This window comes from Marmota marmota, unplaced genomic scaffold (genome assembly GCF_001458135.2).
Source record: "Marmota marmota marmota unplaced genomic scaffold, marMar, whole genome shotgun sequence".
In the NCBI taxonomy this organism is placed as follows: Eukaryota; Metazoa; Chordata; class Mammalia; order Rodentia; family Sciuridae; genus Marmota; species Marmota marmota.
The window spans coordinates 57634553-57655130 of NW_025999977.1; the positions used below are offsets into that span (position 1 = coordinate 57634553).

At 49.3% G+C, this 20578-nt stretch overlaps 1 long non-coding RNA gene across 1 annotated transcript; it reads right to left on the reverse strand.

The window, feature by feature from the left end:
- Positions 1-1983: 1983 nt before the first annotated feature.
- LOC125617329 lies at positions 1984-4248 on the reverse strand. Its single transcript, XR_007348309.1, has 3 exons — positions 4032-4248; positions 2872-3003; positions 1984-2784 (listed from the first exon to the last, which is right to left on the reverse strand). It is a non-coding gene; the product is annotated as an uncharacterized LOC125617329 (long non-coding RNA).
- Between the last annotated feature and the right edge of the window lie 16330 nt (positions 4249-20578).

A 20578-nucleotide genomic window follows, 5' to 3' on the forward strand; every position in this document is an offset into this window, starting at 1 on the left:
TCTGAAAAACCTCAGTGGGCCCATAAATCAAGTGAAGGAGTGATTTACAGGCACAATTTAATAGATGTGAAAGTCGACATGCCCAAGACCTTCCCATCCCATGATAAGGTACACAGCAGCTCAACGAGTGAGCTCAGGCTGAGCACTTCCTCTTCCAAGTCAGGACTCTAAAGATTAAGAGGCGTGTGTTTTTATTCCAGTGAGTGGAACTGATTTGATTATGTATAGTTTAGAGTTATATAATTATTTAATGGACATGAAATATATAAGTACAAATATATTGATTTGTATTCATATATATTATTTAATTTATATTGCATAATCTACTGAATGCTAGATTATGATTTAATAGCCTTTCTTATCTTTGGCTTGAGGCTTTAAAGTTCCAGCCCAAACCCTGAAAAGTGAGTTTCCATGTAGAAACTAATTGATTCTTAAAGACGTTGGCAGTTCTGCCTTCGTGTGTGGAGAGCTGTGGGTATAAGCTATAATCACTGTCTAGCTCTAAGTAGAAAACACAGCTCAGAGTTAATATTGATGAACTCTGTGTGTTGACCCAGATATCCCAATTTATTTTAGCTCTCATTTGAGACCTTTTAACAATCAGCCACAGTAAATGACTAAAGGAAGTTCCTTAGATCAGGATGAAATTAGCATTTGAAAACCCAGAGGATTCTTAAAAATGTATCTCCTGGAAGCTCTGCTCACCCATCCTCTGAGATCACCTGCTGGTAGAGCTGTCCTCTGTCCTCATTCCCTTGGTCAGAGTCAGTTTCCCCACGGGCTGTTTGCAGTGCTCAGTCCCGAGGGCCAGGTGGACTCTCCTGGGGAAAGGGTCAGTAGGACTTGGTCTGGAGTCCAGCCTCCTTCGTCTCCTTCTTAACTTTAAGTGCAGGACGGCTGCTTCCTGCTGAAGGGAATCTGGGCCTCGGTGGGCTTTGAACTCCTGCACCTTCCCCTGGGTCCTTGGGCTCCTGCTCAGGGTCACAGGGCTTGAGTAAAAGTGTAAATTGAGGCCTACCTTGAAACCTGGGGTTCAGAGTGGGCTAACTAACCTGTCATAGGGAAAGAAGGAAGTACCTGCATTTTGGGTTAATCCTCATTTTTGTTTACATTCAGGAATTTTACAGATACTTTGATTTGAAGGGAAACCTATAAAATGCCCCCCTCAAACACAGATTAGGGAAGGGAGCAACCCATGATCACCGCCAGAGGCAGCAACAGGCAGATGGCACCTGCGACGTGAAGCAGCTGCCGCGGCAGTGGGGTCTGCTCCTCAGCAGCCCACGGCGCTCCCCGCGGCACTGCTGACGCTGCCGACTGGGGCTCCGGCCTGGGCGACGCAGCAGCTTCCCCCCATTACACCCTCTAGGAAAGTCTGGCCCTTCTGCCAAAGTTTCAGGAAAAGTCGGATATTTGGCATTTTGAGAAAAACACTGAGGATCTTGGGCCGTCTCCACCTCCAGACCTCAGGGCTTCGTTTGTGGCAGGGGGTCACGATGGCTCCGAGTGCAGCGGGCTGCTCAGGTCTTCTCGGTCACCAGGAGCCGTGCAGGGTGTGGGCAGGGTCCCTTACAGAGTAAGGCACACGGTGAGTGCTGTTTCTGACCAAGGGAAGAGTTGGTAAGTGATAGAAGCTAGTGTAAGTGTCAAACTGAGAGAGAGAGAGAGAGAGAGAGAGAGAGAGAGAGAGAGAGAGAGAGAGGTTTTTTTTTTTTTACCAGAAACTTTGAAAACTTTGTATTTTTAAGCACCTGTTACGGGCCGCGTTTCTTGTTTCCGTGGCGGGGTCAGGGATTACGTATGTGAAGACACAGTGCATCTGCTCTGTGAACGTGATCGCGCCTCCTGTTGCAGCTGTCACTGCCACTACTATAATTATAACCTGGGGTGTGATCACCGGGGCCTCTGAGACCGCTCTTCCCCAGGCCTTGGGAAAGGACAGTGCCACAGTTTGAGAGAACAGGTCACTCAACGGCCAAGTCAGGCATTCTTTATTATTTTTTGTCTTTTATCGAAGCTTTTATGTCTAACACAATAAAGCTGACGTCACCAGCTCCATGTGACAAGCCCAGGACTAGAGCTCGCAGGGACGAGATATGGAGCAGAAGTGAGGCCCACGATTGTGGTCGGTCTGGGAAGCTCTATAAAAGATGAAACTTTAAACTTTTGTAGTTTTGACTATGGCGCCTTTTCCAGGTGTTTGCAGAGAGAGTACAGGGAATGGAATTTCTTTCCCTTACCTTTATAAGGTTGGGGGCTGAAGCCCCTGGAACAAAACACAGATTGAACACAGAAAGAATGACAAGGTATTGGTGGTAAGCTGTGTGTGAGTGGGCGTTTTCAGAAGCAAAGACCCAGAGAGTTGAGGAAGTCTGTGTCTTTACGGACAGCCACGGGGAGCAGGGTCAGAGGGAAAAAGGTCAGGTGATAAGCTGGGGAGACAGCTGGGCTTGCTCAGGGTGTTCCTGGGTCCAGGCTGGGGCAGCCAGCAGTCACCTGAGGGTGTTTAGAGGATAAGGGAGAGGAGAGAGGGACCCTCCTGGGTTTTAGGGCCTGCTTCAGGGGAGGTGGGCAGGGAGCCGGTGAGTGGCCTCCTGCCTCTGCCTCTGCTTCTTGTGTGCAGAAGTGCTGCTCCTGGGTCTCCTGTCCTGAGTCCCACTGAGAGTCACACAGGCAGTGGAGGACGGACCTGGGGCTGGGTGCTGGCGATGAGATGGGTCCACAGACCAGTGGTTGGAGAAATATTCTTCAAGATGTTAGTTTGCGGCAGGGTCAGGAGTTCTGGGAGAGAAATAGAGGCGATCTGGAGCCAGTCTGCCTTCCCATGAGTCTGTGGGGAAGGAGGGAGCAAGGAAGGGTTCCGCTCACCTTCTTGTCCGAGGCAGAGGCTCAGAGGGACCTGGAGCAGTCAGATGAGCTCTGAAGCTTGTCTCCCGACAGCCTGCAGATGTCCTGACCTAGCAAAAACCTACCGAGCATGGCCTGACGGCTCTTCTTCCCCTTAACGCACAGCCTAAGAGAAGAACGCTTTGCAAACCATGCTGTCTCTTATGCGTGATTTGTTTTCAAGAATGTGCTCTCGTACTTAACATATGCCATTTATTCATTTTAAATTATGCCCTACAGAATACACAAAAGACATTTGACTGTGTGTTCTTCATTCAACAAACATCTTAGTGCCCTTGATGTCTCTGACCCTATACACCATGATCTGGCTCTTCCTAGTTGAGACCTCTTGGAAACTCATGGTCCAAGCATGCAGCCGCCATTGCCTGGGAGCAGCCCGCCCAGCCACACTGAGGCATTTGGTTGCAGTGTGAAGATATGGGGGTGAGATGAGGCCAGATGGAAGCGCAGTGCATCAGCAAGATGAAGCAAGGTGCCAGGCACAGAGTGTGGGCCATGCCTGGTCAGCCTCTGGCAGCCCCAGCCATCACAGAGTGTGGGCCATGCCTGGTCAGTCTCTAGCAGCCCCAGCCATCACGTGAGGCTCCTGCCTGCTCTTCCTGGCAGCTGCTCCCTGGTCAGTGCATGATGTTTCCCAGGGAGCCTGAATTACTAGGCTCTGGCTTCCCCAATAATCCTGCCTCTGGTCAGAAGTGGAATCTGTGCGCTGTTTATTGCTTCCTCTTTTATCACTCTGGACAGCTGAGAATTAGCAGGGATGGGAAGGGGTTGTGGGCCTGGGCAACAGGGCAGTGAGCAAGCCTAAGAATGGACAGAGGAACGAAGCAGCCTGGATTTCAGTGTGCTTATGTTTGAGTGGACATGTCCAGCACTCAGTGGCAATAAATAACCCTGTATACCTGCAAGTGTTCAGTTGGTGGCAGAGAAGAAAGTGTGCCCGCTTAAACACCAGTGTGCCCAGAGCACAGCAAGTGCAGGTGAGGTATGAGCTCTCAATAGGCATCATGCACTTCACGCACCTGAGACACTGGTGTCCCCAGTGATGAAGAGTGCAGGCGCTGACAGGCCCTCCCTCCTCTCCTCCCACCCTCTCTTCCTCCCACCCTGCCGTCCCCTCGTACCTTGACAGGAAGGGTGCATCCGGCCCCAGCTTCGAGTGAGTGTGGTCCTCCTGCCCGGCCATGCGCAGTGTCCCAGCAGCTCTGCTGGCGGCCATGAGCCCAGTACTGGTCAGCTTTTCCTTGCTGTGCCCAAAATGCCTGGCGAGGATAACTTGGAGGAGGGAAGATTTATTTTGGCTCATGACTTCAGAGGTATCAATCCACAGTTGGCTGGCTCAAGGCAGAGACCTCGCAGCAGAAAGGCGTGATGGAGGACGGCTGTCAGCTCCCGGCAGCCAGGGGAGGGGAGAGGGGAGAAGGAGAGGGGGAAGGGAGAGGGGAGGAGAGAGGAGAGGAGAGGGGGAGGAGACAGGCAGGCTGCGGGGAGGCAACCCTTCCCACAGGCCCCAGGGACTTAGTTCCTCTCACCAGGACCTGTCTCCAGCAGTCCTGTCCACTGCCCATGATGAGGTCACTGTGACCTCTGTGAGGCTAGGGCCTCTGCGATGCAATCAGGAGACCCCCAAAGCCCCCCTCTGAACCTCACTGCACTGGGCACCAGGCTCTCAGCACCCGAGCCTCCGTGGGACATTCCAGATCCAGCCATGACCAGCCCGTGCCTAGGTCCAGCGTTGGGAGACATGGGGCAGACTGCAGCACTGGGAGGAGAGTTTAAGGACCCCCCTGCTACCCAACCACAGCACAGGGCCTGAGGTGGACGTCTCTGGGTTGGTTTATGGTATTTGCTCTGTGCTCCCTCGGGGGTAGACATGAGGATTTCTGCATCAGTTTTCAGCGTGGACTTGAGTGTGACACAGTGGATCTGTGAAGCTCAAAAGCTGAGGCCGTGGACTCTCTAGTGGAGTCAGAGTGGGCCCCTGACTCATGATGGTTCCAGAACCGGACTCACGTTGGGGGGTGTGGGATGCTGTGGGCACTCTGGGCCGTGTTGATGCACTCGACATTGGAGACCAGGGGAAGGACTGGTGTGGGGTGCAGGACACCTGCTCTCCTTCAGAAGGCATTTATTGAGCACCCACTGTGTGCCTTGTTGCACTCAATTCTCACACCAGCCTTAGCAGAGAGGAGAATTTTCATCCCAGCTCCATGGATGAGGATTGGAGGCATGGCCAGGCTAAGTGGGGACTGGAGGTATATCTCAAAATCAAGCATCCTGGCCTGTAATTGCCTCCTACTCCCTCCCAGGTGAGGACTCAGCAAAAAATACCAGGAGCATAAGGAAGGGATTAATTTCTGAATCATATAAAAACTCCCTGGTGCACTTCTCTCTGCGCTGGTCCCTGGCTCTGACCACACCATGGTGGTCGCTTTATTTGATAACGTGGGGTCCCACAGCAAGCATGTAAAATCCAAGTTGACCATGACAGCACTGTCTGAGCCACATCCCTCTGGAGTGGAGGCTCAGCCTTTCATCTTAGCAAAGAGGACACACAGGAAAAGCAGAATTCGACTTCTGAAGGTATTTGGTTTGAATGGAAAGTGAACTCCAACTAAAACCAGGCTGTAGAAATGCAACTTTCCCTGGGGAGAGAAAAATTCACTTTTTCTTTTGCATTGTCTTACAGGAAAAAAAAAAAAGTCTTAAATAAAACTGTTTAGAAAATAAGCCTATCATCTTTTTACAATGTCATATGTAGACTGAATCTGTAAGAGTCGATGCTGGAGAAGGTTCCTAGCTTGGAAAGGTTCCTAGCTTCCTCCACTGAGTGAGGGCCTGTGGAAACTCTACTGTGGGGCTGGACCCCTCTCTGATGACTGTCAACACTATGGATCCAAATTTCAATATAGTTCAGAAGTTTAAACAAATGTGCATGTTCAACTTCACAAGCAAAACTTGCAGAATTAAAAAATATGCTCCATTATTTTATAGTCAGATCAGGGAAATCATGACTGATGATATGGAACCAGAATCCCTTTTGAATGCTGAGGAGCACAAAACAGGGCAGATGATTGAGGGGGAGGTGGTCTTTGCATTGTTCAGGGTTCTCGGGGCAACAACTCAGAAGACGCAAGGCAGACACCTAAGAGGACTGTGGGAATTCCCGCACAGCCATGGAGGCCCTGGAAAGCAGGTGCGTGGTTCAGTCTAGGCCCACTGAGATGCCTGAGGGCAAACTGCTCTCCACACTCTGTGAATTTAAATGCCAATACCTTCAAGAAATGCCCACACAGACACAGCCAGGAGTGATGTTCCCTTCCTGTCTGGGCAGGCCTTCCCTTGGCCAGGTCACACTGACACACACCATTAGCATCAGCCATGCCTTGGAGTTTGTGTGTGAGTACTGCTCTGCAGGGAGTGTGTGTCCCTTGGGGAGTACCAGCAAGGACACGAGAGGTGTCCTGGGGAGGTGATGCTGGAGGTGACCCCTGGAAAGAGGAGCATGCTGAGGGTGGGGTGGGGGCGAGACCCACGTCCTGGTGGCAGAAGCCCAGGGGGTACAATGCTCTCCAGCAGTGCTCAGGAGGGGAAGGGGGAGTTCTGCTGTAGGATGGCAAGGGTCCAGGTAGAGCTGAGGCAGGGGAAGGCCAGAAGACATCCTGGGGCCAACACATGTCCTGCCAAGAGGTCTGACACGGATGCTCCAGCAGTCAGGAGCCACCGCAGGACGAGGGAGGACTCACGCTGGGCTCCTGCAGTAGCTCCAGCACAGAGCTAGGCACACTCCAGGAGTTAGCTGCAGCCAGTCCACCAACCTTCCATCCCAAGATAAAGCCCAGGGCAGTGCTGGGGTAGGAATGACCGTCGCCCCGCCTAGTGAATAGGAGTTTCCCTGTGTGCCTGAGTTCTCAGCTGGGTCCCAGAGCTGGCCACACCGACCCTCTTCCATCTTTCCTTGGGTGCTGACTTAGTTTGGCTACTGTTGTATACTTCAAATTGAAATACTGTGAAACTTTCTCCTTGAAGGGAGGAATTTTGATGGACTCTCTTGCTAATGTAAATATTTTTAAAAAATTATGTACTTTTTATAAAACCAAATTTAAACCATCTATATGCCCTATGATTATAGTTCTTATCTACCTATAAAACTTTCACATGTTAAATAAAAGAATGCAATAAAACCAACATGATTCAACTTAGCGAATTTAATTAAAAAGGTTCTTCTGCTGAAATAAAAGTGCCAAAGTTGGGTTTAGCAGAAATAACATGTTTTGATGGTTCACTTGTTTCTGAATTTACTCTTGATTTTGGTGAGATGGGCTCTAGTGTGGTCACTGTCAAATTTACACAGCAATTGTAAATTTGTTGTGAAGTATATAAATCAGGAGCAGATCCGGCTTTTGTAAGGCCTGAAGCTAATACAATCTGGGGGGGGGGGGCCTTATTTAAGGAAATGTAAGCATGATCCAAACAAAATTGCCAGTGTCCTTCCTTCCCAGTGTCCTGGAGAAAGCTGCTCGGGTAAAGACATCCAGCTTAGGATTTCTTGGCCTGGTGAGAGCACGTCTTTGTGGAAGCACAGAGGGTCGTGCCCAGAACATGGAATGCATTCAGTACATATTCGTTTCTTTTCACTTGGAACCAAGCAAACTCTTTACTATGGTGGCACTGGAGGGGTCAGAACTGGCCCAGTGGTCTCTAGGAAATCCCTCTACCAAACACACAGCTGATCAACCACAGTTCTTGATGACTCCTGAACAAACGGTATAACTATTTATAGTGGAATGCCTTATTAAATCTAAGTGACAATGTAACCCAAGAACCTGTCAGTGTTCCCCTGAAGTAACCAGTCCACCTAGTTCCAATAATTGAGCTGGTTTTGCATATAGACAACACCCATCTTGGAAAATGCCCCCTGATGCCTTCACTTCTCTTTTCCTGCTGACCGTGAGCTTGGTTCCCATCAGATATCTGCAGACGGATTTGTGTTAAGGAAATGTACACAGCATTATCCAAACAATTGCCAGTGTCCTTCCCAGTGTCCACAGTGACCACACTGACCCTGTTCTATTTTTCCTTGGGTGCTTAGTTTGGCTACTGTTGTGTACTTCAAATTGAAATACATGAAACTTTCCTAGAGACCACTGGGCCAGTTCTGACCCCTCTGGAGTCACTGTAATAAAGAGTTTGCTTCATTTCAAGTGAGCAAGGTGTCAGGACTCAGTGTTCGCGCTGACAGCCATTTGTGGTGGGCCTGTGTCTGAGGCACCTAGCCTGGGGTCCTTTCTTAATTTCTATACTACTGCTCTGGTAATAAACAAAATACTGGTGTGTACATTTTCTCAAATTTTTAATGGTTTCAGTAAGCAGCCAACAGAAGCTCAGGCACATTTATCTTGCATAATTCCTGCTTAAAAATAGAAGCAAATATTTAAATAAAAAACAAATTGACATACCTCTTAAGCAACATCTGAGAGGCCTGAAGACTCCCCAGTAATAACTTATGCAAATATATACTTCATCTCAATATTCTAGAGACATGAATCACTTCTTATCTCCCCCTGCCCAGCCCCTGTCTTCAACAAACATGGCAGTGAGCTGCTGCCTTGGGTGGCCATTAGGGGCTTGGGAGGAAAGGATGATTTTGTTTGGATTCTACCAGAGATGTCCTTCAAAGTTGACCTCACAAATTCACAGAGCTGCCGGCTGCTTCTTTCGAGGCAGGGTCTCAGACGTACTGTATTCACGTAGAGGGAGGCATAGAAGACGCCAGCTCCAGGACTGGAGGGAGGTGTGGAAAGCTGGAGGCACCCCAGCCAGGAGCAGCCCCTGGAATCCAGAAGCACAATAAATCGAGAAGACAGACGTTCTGCCTGGAAAAGAAAGAGCTCTCTGCCCAGGGAGTCCAGGATGCAGGAAGCCACAGAACGAACGGCACGCAAGAGCTGTGTTCATCCAACGGACGCAGAAAGGCAGAAACAAGGAGCTGGTAGGAAAGAAGACGAAGAAAAGGAAGATGGATTCAGACATGAAGCCTGGACTAGCCCTGAATAGACAAAAGGGGAAAATCAATGACAAAATTGCCTCTTCCCAAAGGCCTTATCTGGGGCTCCTGGCAGAATGAACGAACTCAGAATTGGAATTAAAGCAATCCTGGGGATTGCCTCGCCCCAGAGTTCTTAGCCAGGCACCAGCTACAGGAACCCCTCTGCCGGGGCATCTACCCCAGCCCCAGCCCCTCCCTTTGCTAACATTGGTATGAGGGGCAACAGTGCTGCTTGCTTGCTTCTTTGTTTGTTTTAGCAATGGCATGAGAGAAGGAGGAGGAATGTCGATAGGATTGACTTTAAACCTGGGCAGATTATTGTCTCTTAATTTTTCTTTTATTTTTACTTTGCAATTATTTAAAGGAAAAAAAAAAGAAATCAAAGGGATTCCATACTCCTTCCCACTGCCACTCTAGAGATTAAATCATGCTTCTCATAAATGAATGCATTCACTTTCACCCTGGGAAGAAAACACAAAATTCAGCTTTTGCATGAACTATAACAAAACAATTCTTTAAAGTACTGAAATGTTTAATATTGAATAAATATTTAAAACAACCGTCTTTCTATATTGCATATGTAAGCACATATAAAACATTTATACCCCGTTCTGTTTATGTCCAACATAATCTAGGCAATAAATGTGATTTGTGGGGGCAGGGAGTTATCCACCTGTGCCTGACCCCCATTATGCTGGGAGAGGTGACTGGCCCTCCACAGACTTCTGATAATGAACTGCATAAAACAAGGATTAACTCACTGTTCCCTGCTTTATCTCCCTAGTCAGGCTGCAGATCATTTACATTTCAAAACAGGGATTTACTCCAAATATTCAGATAAGCTTGAGAACACCTGCCTTTTTAGCCTCTGCAAATAATATCTGGGCATTTTTCCTAGAAGGCCAGCCGTATCTTATCACCAAGTAAATAAGTGTTTCTAAAGAGGAGTAGGAGCAAGGGAGGGGTAGGGTGGATGGATGTTGGGGAAAAAAGAAAGATGGGGAGTGGCAGAGAGGCCAAGGGGCCACAGAGCTGACCCTTACAGGAGCACCAGGGCTTGGATTCTCTTTAGGCCCCTGCTGTATCTGCTGGTGGAATTCTGCCAACATAGGTTCAGAGACTGTGCTGTCCTGGAACCCAACAGGAGGAGGAGGCTGCTGTGCAGGGAGCCCCTCGCCTTGGTGGGACATTGCCCAGGCCCCATCAGCCCCTCTGGAGGGGAAGCAGAGGCTGAGCATAAGAAGTTCATTGGAAGGTTCCCTGTGCCTGACCCTGTGTCCTCCTAGGTCCTTCCTTGGCTTTCAAAGGTCCCTGTCTTTGCAGCTTACCTATGTAAGGTGTCATTAAGGCAGCACAGACACAAGTCCCTGAGGATCTGAAGCCTGTTGAGCAAGGGAGGCTGACTCTGCTCTGCTGGGGCCTGGAACAGAACCCAAAGTTGCTCATGGGCATCTTAGCAGCACTCCCCGACAGCACTTCCACCACATTTCCTGGGCTTTTGGAGATGTTCTTGTCTTGCTTCCCCACATAACTATGCTTTTAAAAAGTCCACTTCAACATTACTTGACAAACACACAGCACTCCCTGTGTGCTAAGTGGGCCCTGTTCTACACTTTCGCTAGGGATGAAGATCTTGCCACTGCTAAGGGACAGACATCAGATCATCTGCTGGCCCCAGCTGAGTTAGTTTTGACATTGGAGTCAAACCTTGAAGATCTAGTGGTGTCGTCCAGGGGGAGAAAGCTGTTCTCTGTAGCTCTCAGAATCAGCCTCCATCTGGCCACCCTGGCTGTGTGCAGGCCTCCCCACACGCCAGTGCTCAACTTTGCTCAGGAGGCTACAGCGTGGCCGGGGCTCTGCAGGATGGCTCTTCCTGCTCCACTGTGCGTGGCTGGGAGTGTGAGAAGCCCCAGCCACCAGCAGACTGCAGACATGTTCCCAAGGTTGGCACTGGCTTTGGCTGACACCCAGCTGGGCTGCAGGACAGAACACATCCAGGTGGCTCCGTGCATGCGTGGCCTGAGCTTCCTACAACATGGCGGCCAGGGTCCCGGGAGAGTGTGAGAGAGAAGCAGCAGGAGCACAGAGCCTGTGGCCAGGCCTGGGAGGTCAGCAGGTCCCTGCCAGCATCCCTCCTGTGGCCTGTCCATCTCAATGGCAGGGGAAACCTACAGGTCTAAGAACACCCCTGTGGCCCTTCAGGGGAGCACCACCTGGCCCACCCCTGGCGTTCATGTACTCCGCGGCAACCTCACTTCCTGCTCTCCTCCCAGACGGCCCCTGTCTGTGGTGTGTTTGAAATTCCCTCTTCCTTGTCTTTCCTCCACATGTGAACTCTTCTGTCTGATGTTTAACCAGTCTTTGAAGAACTATTGGGACTCCGTGTCACCTTCCTTTGCAACCTCATCCACATTCATGTAACTGCCTGAAATTCTAAATTCTTTTTTTCTCTTCATCTTCCTTCTCAATAACTTCAGAAACTCCTGCTAAACTTTAGGGTGTAAGTTTAGTGACTACATAACCTACAGTTCTCTTTTATGGATTGAAAACTGAGACCCTAAGGCATGCACGTGGTCAGAGGGAGCAGATTTCACATTTCCTGTCTCTTATATTGGTGTTACTTGATAAGCCCCTAATATCCGACTTCCTTGTGGTAAATCAATGATGATGTTGACATTTCTAAAGCTCTTCAAGCCTCGGTCTGTTTATCTCTGTCTCTATCATCTATCCACATCTATCATACAGTATCTGTTATGATGCTGTCTTTCTCCTAAAATCCGCCTCAGCACAGGGTACAGGGTACCTATTAGTTCTTCTTACATGGCATATTGGGACACTGCTTCCTTTGCAGATCACACAGACACTTCTAGAGCCAGGCAGGAAGTGAGACTTATTTCCCAAGATACATTGCCTGCAAGACTCTGAACACTATCAGATGTCATGTGCAGGTTCCCTGCTCTGATTTCACAGCCAGGGTCATGTCGCTCCACTTCCTGCAACACAGAGCCTTCTGCTCTGACCTAACTAGGTCCTTATGGGTTGGTATGATGAAGGGGAGCACAGCCCAGAGAGGAGCCCCCAAGCACCCCCCCTCATTTTCAGGAAGCAGACACAGCCAGTCTCCTCATCCCATCCCTCCCTCCCAGCCTCACGGAAAGTATGGAGCCCACGGTGACTGATTTCCCAGGGTCTCCCCAAGTTTGTCTGGACATTTGAAAGGAGACTGCAGTGTACCAGAATAAAGTGACTTACGATTCGTTTTCTGGCTCAGGGAAAACATGGGAAAGCTCCTCTCTCTGTACAGCCACTTGGCATCCTCAGACTCTGTTTCACACGTGCGTATTTAAGTGCAGGCTACATCTGCCCTGAGCCCTCGTCCGATGAGGTCTTGGTTTACAGATTGTTCAGAGGCCCGGTTCTTAGGCAGTGCCATCTCCACACTTCAACCCAACTCAGCCTATTTCCAGCTGTGGCAGACATTGCCATGAGACACACATGCTTCTTTCCGCCTTTCAGTCCATGAAAGAGGCCTATATTTTGACCTACTGGGTATGTAGTAGGGGTCTATCTCTTTCCCTCTTGCATATATATATCTCCTATTTATCTACTGTCTATCTGCCATCTATCCATCTATCATCTAGCTGGTGAGCTAGTTATCACCTCTTTACTACCTACCATTGTCATCCATCATGTAGGTGTCTATCTAGCTATTACATGTATGTATCTACCATCTCTCCATCCATTCACCCACCTATCTATCCACCCATCCGTTCATACGCCCACCACCACCTCCCATCTACCTGTCCATCTATGTAACCACCGTCTATTTCTGTGTGCATCTATCAATCTGTATCCTGTATGTACGTCACCACCAACCACAGGGACCCTGCTGTCACAACTGCATTCACACCCAGAGGTACTAGAATGGGAACAGATGCTAAGGGACCAAAAGGACTCTGTTGACACCTTCTCTTTCCCAAGGGACAGTTTTGGAAACAGAAGCAGCTGCTCATGCCTCCAGGTGAGCCTCCACCCGTAGCCGCGGTTCTCGGAAGCACAGTCTGTTCAGCAGAAGTCATGAGCAGCAATGGGAGGCTGAGCAACAGAGGGTGGGTGACACTGAGGCACTTTTGTATCAGAGAGAAAGAGGGTAAAGGAGACAGGGGCTAGGTGATATGCACACATCCCAGACCTGTGATTCTGTCTTCCCAAAAGAGAGGAAATCAGATGGCAAAACAAATAGAAAATGTTTTTCTTAAGGAGAAAATAGTTTTCAGAAAAGACTAGAAATATTAAATCAAAATATACAAGGTTTTCCAACTGGTTGAGCCAGAGTCTCTGCCTGGCTTGCACTTTCCATTGCATCGCCTGCGACCTTCAGTGTGTGGCCTTCAGGGCTGTGCGGGGTATTCTCAAGCCACTGCGATGCCCACAGCTTCCGGCACAGCTTGCCCGTCTCCACTGTGCTGTCTGTGCCTGTCTGTCTCCAAAATGTAATTTGAACTCTCCCATCAAGGTCTGCGCTACTGCAAGGATTGCATCAGAGGTGGAAAGTGGGTCCCATTAGCTGGTGATGTCAGCTGTTTCCCCCTTAGACTTGTTTACTGGAGACAGAGCATTGAACCTGCCTAGAAAAACGAGCCTTCGATTATGGCTTGACCAGCTTCACAGCAGAGTCCCAGGGCAACACTGTAAGGTCAGAGACCAGGAGCCCAGAGACCAGGAGCTGACAGGAGCAGAGGAGCAGCCTGAGCAAGAAAACAGGGGGACCCATGCTCTTGGGGAGACTCTGGCTCCAAAACTGAAGGAGACAGGAGGCCCTTGGGCACGTCCCACTGCAGGCATCCTGTGGCCACCGCGACAGCGCTGCCCTCAGGCCGGTACTGGGAGCCAAAATAAACAGCTGGAAGAGTCCAGCTGCTCCCTTGTCCTGAGCTGGGTGACATGCTACCTCGCCTCAGGAGCCCCCAGAAGGCCCCAAGCTCTTAGGGACACTGGGACTCTTGTCTCCCTGTATTTGTTTTTCTTTTCACAAAAGAGGCCTGAGGTAATTAAACCCCAATTAAGCCACAGTGAAGATCTAGATCTTGTTCACTCCTGACAGATTAACAGGTGCCAGTGGATCTGATCTCAAATTGCTTGAGGGAAGGAAGCAGTTGCCCTGGGCATACGTGAACTATTGCTTGTTTCTGGCGATGCCTGTAAATCCTATTCTGATCACAGTTTCAATTGGTAATTCTAACTGTGAAGTGATGGGGGGGACCAGTGAGTGAGGGCTGGCTTCCTGACTGTCCTGCTGGGGACTTGGCCCAGCCCTAACTTTTACAGAGGAGGGCTTCGATCCCCTAAGGCAAGCCCCACGTGGGGATCTGGGAGGCCAGAACACACCAGGGGTCTCCTTTTTTTCTGGGTGGTGACATCAGGGGTTGTGCTGTGTTCTCCTTTCTACATGAAATGTCTTCAAATGAGTATTCAGAGACCTTTGCTCCAACAAATATATGAACATAATGGATCTGTCTACTTGAAGTACAGTTGCTTTGAAGCCAGATTTAAAGTTAGGTAGTCAGTGTAGTTAGTGAAATCTAAAATGGAGACCATGCGGAGAATGACTCAGGGAAAACACAGGACAACTCATGGAATGTTAATGAAGTCCCGAAAAGGCCCTAGGCCAAAGTCCACCTCAAAGAAATGTTAATGAACAGCCCCCAGCAAAAAGGTGCTGACTCAGAAGTCCTTCCTGACCAGATTACTTCTTTGGCCCACCTGTGTCCCACCCCTTCCAACCTACATTCCATCACCAAAACTATAAAAAGGGGAAACAACCTCACTTCCAAGGATTCCACCTCTTGGGTCCCCTTCTTCCTCCGGGAGAAGTCTTTTCTGCTGTCCTTTAATAAACTTCTAATTTCTACTCTGACCTTGCCTCGGTGTGCTTCTTTGGTGTTATTCTTCAACACTGGGGAAGCAAGGACTCGTCACTGGTCAACAGCGGTAACAGCTTCATCATATGAAAATATAAAGTCAGAATTGGTAGGCCCAGAAAAATAGTCTGTTTTGTGCTATTTTGTGTTTTTACTCTACCTTTTAAATATATGTGTGTGTGTGTGCGTGTGTGTGTGCACACATCTTTTTGACCACTTACTCTTTCTTCCACGAGGAATTTTGGTGCAGAGAGATTGAGAAAAATACATTGCAGTATGTTATGACAGACTTTTAAAATCGTATCTGTGCACTTTGGGCTCTGCAGTGCATTTTCGTCAAGTGATTTTGCGATGTCGGTGTTTACATACACTTTAATTTACATGGCATATAGAAAACTCAGTAGTTACAACAAAGAGCAGCTACAGTACTTCAGCATTCACAGAGCAAACGATATTCTAAAGGCATAAAATCCACCGATTTTCCAAATCCTAGTCCATGATTAGATGGGAGTCTGTCTCCTAGGATATATGCAAATGGAGAAGAAAGGCGGGGAGAATCACGTTGCAGAATCAAGTCTAAAACGTCACAGATGATCTAGTTTCACCTAAGCCTGAGAGAGGGACTCCTGCCACCCAGAGGCCCAGAGCCTCTCTCCTGCTCACTTCTTATTAACCATCCCCCCAGCAAACGCTACCCCCTCCCCCCATGTCCCAGGCATGGTCTGGATCTAATCAGCAGAGGACAAGGCTGCCACGTCACACCTCCCTCAATGCCGGATATAAAATTTGGCCTACCCAATGACACAGCACTAATTAGGATGAGCTGGGAGCCAGTGTGGAGAGAACAGGGGTAGGGACCACCAGCCCACAGGGGAGTTGCTTCAAATCACAGTGGACATCAGTCCTGCGACTCGGCCCTTAAAGGGAAGGAGCCCAGGAACTCCTCCCAGTGGCACCCAGACCTCGTGGGTTTCTCTTTGACTATTAGTGACTTGACTTAGTTGGGCTTTCTCTTTTAGTGCCTTGACAGCGGGCTTCTACTGTTCTTGTCCCACAATTTGGGGGTGATGATAGGCAATACACAGGGTCAAAAGCGCTCCGTCATCTCTGTGATGGAAGCGAAGGGTGACCAGAAACCCGGGAACTGGAGAGGCTTGCACACCAGGCAGAGGCGCCCCTTCCTGTCCTGCTGCCCTGGGCTCTCCTGGTGTGCCGGCAGGAAACAGCAGGATTCCCAAGGCCCTGCCTGCTGGTGGCTCTTTTCAACGGCTTGTCCGAGAATTCCTGGGTAGAGCCTGACTCCAGGACTCAAGAAATGTGCCACCAAACCCCAGGAAAAGGCATTCGCCAGGTAAGGGGACTCGCACAGGGGGCGTGGGAGATTTTCAGAGAACCCCTGAGAGCCCGTTTTAAAGCTGACCTGAGATGTGGTTTCCCACGGGGACCACACAGCACCCTTGCCTTCCTCCAGGACACCGCGGAGGGCAACCGAAGCCACTCAAGCTCCCTATAGAGAGTGACCACCCACTGGCTCCGCAAAGAGCCAAGTCTGGGAAAACTAATCTTCCAGTTTCAGTAGAAGTCACAGTGTGTGCATTCGTCAATTCCCTAAAAAAAGGCACAACAAAGCAGAACAACAAAGCACGGAACAACTGTGATTACCGTCCTGGATTTGTGTGACTCTGGTTGGGAGGGTTTCCTCTCCAGGTGACAGGACCTTGTGGCTGCAAGATTCTAAAAAATAGCTACGACAGCAAGGTAAAAAACGAGCACCTATAATAATACATGTGTTAGAGGGGCTGAGAGCTGTGAAACCGATCCATTAAAAACCGTTGATGTTGAGGATGGGATGAACCGAGGACATGGCTGGCTGGCCGGGCACAAGCACACGTGTCTGACAAACATGTACACCTTCACATACTCTGCAGTGTTCCGACATATGCACAGAAATGCATTTATGTTTTATTTAGCAATGCACATAGTTTTGTAAAATACATGAATTTTGCCAGGTAGATTATTGTCTCAATCTAATCTGACAGAATATTGAAGTCTATTCCTTCCATTCTTCTTAAACTGTTTCCGCCCAGACTCTCTGCCCTGTGCTCTCCCATCCTCCCTCAAACACTAATTATCTAATATATGGTACATATGGGGCCAGGTATGTAACAAGATCCCAAAACAGCTGTTTGCATGGAACCTGTCTCTAAACAACTGAAGATGACAGAAAGGAAGAAAGTCTTGCGTGGTCACGTGCTTATGTGCGATGGCAAGGAAAAGTGGAAGCCCTGTGTGAGGTTTTGAAACAGAAGGTCTGGGTTCAAATTCTATTCCGGCTGCCAGCTACCTGTGTGATCCCAGTGAATGGAATTTTCATCCAGAAAATAAAAGCGCCTCAATTTGCATTAGCTTTTGCAGGAACAATACAAAGATCAAATGATCGAAGATGTCAGAACATTGTATAAAACTACACTAGTCTATGCAACGTACTTGCGTGTGCATATAGACATAGAGAAAGTGGATCTCTAGTCCAGCACTGGAGCACGAGTCCATGCAAAGAGTGGCGGCTTTAGGCTGGTGAGCATCTTCCAGGAGCACAGAGGTGGTGCCGGAGTGTGGAGGTCTGCAGCCCGACAGGCAGACACACATCTCTGAACACACAGTCAGAGCTGAGGGCACTTGTGCCTGTGTGTGGGCACACACACCACAGCTGCTAATAGGAAACGGGATAATGTCGTAGAGATCCTTCAGTGCTCTGAGAAAGAGCTTAGCTTATTTCTAACCAAGGAAATGGCAGAATCCATGTGTGCTTCAAACTGCAGGTGCCAGCACTAGCATCGAGGTGGGCTGGCAGGGGCTGAGGCAGGAGGGCGTCCACTTTGAGACTGACTGTGGCCCAGTTGTGGGTCTCTAAGTGGTACCCCCGGGCAGCGGCAGCAGTTAGCTCCAGGGCTTCCATAAAGTCCCACAAACTAGGTGGCTTAAACAATGGAAATGCTTCCTCTCACGGTTCTGGGGTCCAGAAGTCCACGATCGGGGTGTTGGCAGGTTTGGCTCCTCCCAAGGCTGGGAGAGAGACTCTATCCCAGACTTCCTCTCTGCTTCTGGGCTGCCAGCCATCCTCTCAGTTCCTTGGCTCTCAGATGCACCACTCTCATTTCTGATGATGCCCTTGTGACTGTGCCCCAATCCCCTCTCCTCACAGAGACACTGTGATTGGATCAGGACCCACTCGCTCCACCATTAATTTGATTGGCTCTCTGGAGACCCTGTTTCCAAAGGAGGCTCCAGCCCCAGTCCCAGGGTTTAGGACTCGAGTGTGTCTTACGAGGGGGAATAATTCCACGAGCAACGCTCGGAATGCTGCTCCAAAGGCAAACCCTCCTGCTCTGCCCACCTCTACGGAGGCAGCAGCTCTGCACAGTGGCCCAGCAGTCAATTTGACAGGACTTCCAGGAAACTCTGAGTCCCACTTGCCTTTGAGCAGCCCTGGCCCAGGGAAAAGTGCAGAGAAAACTGGAAAACAGAGGCTGATTCAGCTGATTTAGGGAAGAAAGAATTGTTAAATGGCAGGATCAACAAGGAAGGAAGGAACACGAGTATAGTAGGTATCCTTATTAATATTTTTTTAGTTGGCTTCAAATAGTAGCAATTAAAAATGAAATTTAATTTTAAGGTTTACTTGGAAAGCTGGGGAAGCAGGCATGAGATATAGGCTCAGTGCTGACTGAGGAACCTACTGCCTCCCACCTCTTCCTTCCCCTTCCAAACCCTCTCACTCGCTCTCTCTTCTGCTCATCCTCCACCTCTCCAACCCGGCCCCTGCTGTTTTCCCCCTCCCTCCTACACCCCACCTCAACTGTCAATGATCTCTGGACTCTCCCCCACCCTACACTGAAGCGCCAAGTCCAGGCAGACACCAGTGGCCTGCAGGCATGGCTGGACCCTTATCACAGGTTCCCTGGAGGAAGAATCTGTCTGCATGGCCTGGGTCTAGAGCCCAGCTCTAAGGTCACTATCTGTGGCCAAGGTCAGGTCTCTGAGGATCAGTGCGACTGCTAGAGTGGGCAATGGTTCTCAGGAGGAGCTCTGCAGACCTGGCTGGACTCCCGCCGGCCTCCAGGGGGCTTGCAAGGAGGAATTCTAGGTCATGTCAGTCCACGGGTCTCAGCGGATGCTTCTCAAAACCAGAAGAGGAAGTGAAGATGGCACATTCCATCTTGACTGAGAGAGAAGCCTATAGATTGGAATTGAGGGGAGCTAAGATTAGGGACAAAAGCCGCCACGGAGCCAGTGGACATCACAGGAATTTAAGAAGCCAAGGTCAAAATAAGTATGAAAACGAAACAGGGTATGGGGAGGGGTCTGTCTCCAGCAGCAGGGCGCAGGGGGCTGGAGTCGGCTGGGCTGCCGTCCTGTCCGGGGAGATGATGTTGCAGGGGCAAGGGGGAACCGAGGTGCCAAGAGAAAGCCAAGTGAGGTTTGTGGGCCATTCGAGAATGATTTTCTCCTAAGACACAAACACAGTGGAAGAACCCACTTGCTCATCTGTGGGTAGAGCCCGCAGGACATCTGCAATAACTGCACAAAGTCCCTGAAAGAAACTGCATCCGTGGGTGTCAGGAGCACTGGCCCCTGCTGTCCCGTTCCAGAGAAGACCCCACGTCCTCCAGGATCTAGTGTCTGATGAGTGCTGATAACTGTCTCTAGCATTGCTCCAAGCCATGCCGTTCTGAAAAAGAAAATAAGGAATTGAGGTAAATGCCATGGAGAAGGCTGCTGAGAGTTAAATTGGGTTCTGGGACGCCCCAGCCCACCCTCTACATGGGAGCAGGAGAGGAATGCTTTGAGTTTTCGCAAATCTGAGTGATCCCTCTGGATTTGCAGTAAATTAGACACGCGGTCCCCCAGCCCTTGACACACATTGTGAGGAAATTATTTGATTTATTTACTTGATATACTTAAAGCATTCCACTGCTCCGAGAGCAATTGGATGCATGAAGAAAATACAAATCCGACACTTAAACAAAATGCTGCAGGCAATAGTCTCTGTAAAGGAGAAAGACAAACAGTGATTGACACTGAAGATGAGGAAGCCGTGGATACGAACCACATGGGCTTTTTGGACGAGTAAACCAAAAGCTAATTATGATCGGCCATCCCTGACTGTAATTTCATTAATCCCCAAACTGATGATTCTTCCCGAAACCACCTCCGAGGCAAGTTGCTTCAGTCCTTCTCCAGGAGCCCAGGATGACCTGCCCAGGCGGGAGCGGAGCCAGGCCGACCCTGGCAGCTCTGACAGGCACTTTCCAGACTGTGCATGCTTTCGACTCAGGTAGATGCAGTCATCCCCATTGCATATGGGGACTTGAGTCTAAAGGACAAGCATGGCTTGACCAGGACAATGAAGTCCACAGGGTGGCAACTGTGACATCAAAACCCTGATTTCCACGCGGGCGACCCATTTGTGTGATGGTGGTCAGGAATAAGGATGATGTCTTTCTCTTTCATTCTTTCTTTTAAAAATTAAAGTAAGCTTTGCTTCACACACACCTACACACGAGTCCTTCATTTACACAGTTCTTACATTTTATCTCATTGAATAATGACAACGAATTTTACAGGTGTAGCCTATACCTCAGCCTCAACAACTTGCAAATAAATGATCGATTCATGGTTGGAACAGAGCTTGAGTAATAAT